Below are 2,091 nucleotides of genomic sequence, written 5' to 3' on the forward strand. Positions count from 1 at the left end.
TACACATTACATTCGCCTTCCCAAAGACATTTAAATGTTTTAGCTTTGCCCGTGCTTTAAATGCTAAAGGTACTGCCCGAAAAACTATGTGTTCAAGAGGTCTGGTCACTTTAAGCTAAGGGCACAACCCTCCGTACGTGCAATTTGTCCGTACTTTTTTGGGAGGCCACGTCCGCCACGTATTTCTAAAAACGTTCAGGCTGTACAGGGCAGGCGCGTCGCACGTACTGGCTCGTACGGGGGCCGAATCCGCAGCCCGATGGCACACAAAGTTTTGCCTGCACGTAAAGTTCTACGGCGTGTCTGCGTGCTCCAAAATCAGTCGGATTCCCTACGAGTTAGTACGGAGGCGGTCCTTACCACTTACGGATCCCAAAAGATTGCCCACGTTTCGGCACGTAGACAGCACGTATTTTCACGTACGGCGGGTTGTGCCCTTAGCTTTATGATTACTGTTAGATAACCTTGCATTAGTGCATTAGTGTACACATTACATTCCGCACCTGTGCAGCCAGGCGAACAGTCCATGGCCAAACGGTAATTGCTTCAGCGCTAGCCCGAGTAAGGTCGTCTGAAACGTCCTCGGTTTATTTTGCCGAGGCCATGTTGATTTGATTATATGGATGACATCAACTGGGAATGCAAAAACTGATGCGAGCGTGCGAAATAAATAAAAAGTTTGACCCCAAAAAAGTTACCTTCATTATAAAATCTAAGTCGTCAGGAAGGTTGAACAAATGACTGAACTGACAGAATATAGTATACCGATCTATAAATTCTTCATTTCTTTGACCTTGCAATGTTCTATGAAATTAGTACGTACGATTTCTGATGTTTATTTATGCAATCAACGGAATAGATTTGCTTATTTTGTACGGAATGGTCGAAAGCTGTTTTTCTATTTATTTTTGGAAACTGCCAAAAATGTATGCGCTTTGGGATGTCATCCATGTAATCAAATCAACATCGTCTTACGTAAAAACAAACAAACAAACAAACGTAGTCTTGCTTACACGTGTTCGGCCATCTTTACTCGATAAAATGGATGACATCCATACGCCCATCAATTTTCGAGCGTTTCCGACAAGAAATCAGAAAAAAACTACTTTAAAATACTTTAAATCGTTAAAAGCAGACTCATATGTGCCGGATATTGCAAGAATCCATATTGGACAATGGATACTAATTCCGTAGAATTCCAAAGCCAATTTGAAAGTCAAAGAAGAAGGTATGGAAGAACAAAAATGAAGAATTTATTGCTCGGTGTTTGGTCAATATAACTTAGACTTCACCACTTAGATTTCATATGATGAAGGCAACTCTTTGGCCAAACTTTTTTTTCGCCTGCTCGCATCATTTTTCGGATTTCGAGAGGATGCCATCCATATAATCAAATCAACATGGCCTTACGCCTAGGAAAAATCATCCTCCTACGCAGGGACATCCAACAGCCAAACTGCCTGTCTGGATGTGCCCTGCTCTTTCAACCGTCACCCTTAGTTCCTGACCGCCCTGCTTATAAATGTTAATGAGGTTACCCTTATATATGCGAGACAGCTTTTGAGAATGGAAAGCCTATTCTCTGATTGGCTGACAGCTGGTTTGAGGGGGACGTCCACAGGAAGTAAGAGCGACGGTTGAAAGAGCAGGGCACATCCAGACAGGCATTTTGGCTGTTGGATGTTAGCCTCTACCAGGCTTTGTGGTTTGGTGGTCTAATTGTAGAAATTGGTCAAATAGAGTAAATACAGTACGCTAGGGGAGTCAGCCGGCCGAGTAGGGACATTCTCCAAACCACCACTTGGAGAATGTGCAGGAGGATGAGGAAAAAGATGTTTCCGGTTTGCAGACCGACCCTGCAAAAACATGTCGACGCCTAATCTCCAAGCAGATCCTACGGTGCCATAAGATAGTATCAAACCTGGCCAAGGAGTGTAGTCGGCCAAGGGAGTCAAACGGGCACCGGAGTTTGATACTATACATTACGCACCGTGGATCTGGTTCGAGGTTAGTCGACGCCAGCATTTCCTTTTAGTCGTTCGCTGGCAAATGACACAATTAAATTTTCGATCACATATCTACATGAGTGGT

This window comes from Branchiostoma floridae, chromosome 17 (genome assembly GCF_000003815.2).
Source record: "Branchiostoma floridae strain S238N-H82 chromosome 17, Bfl_VNyyK, whole genome shotgun sequence".
In the NCBI taxonomy this organism is placed as follows: Eukaryota; Metazoa; Chordata; class Leptocardii; order Amphioxiformes; family Branchiostomatidae; genus Branchiostoma; species Branchiostoma floridae.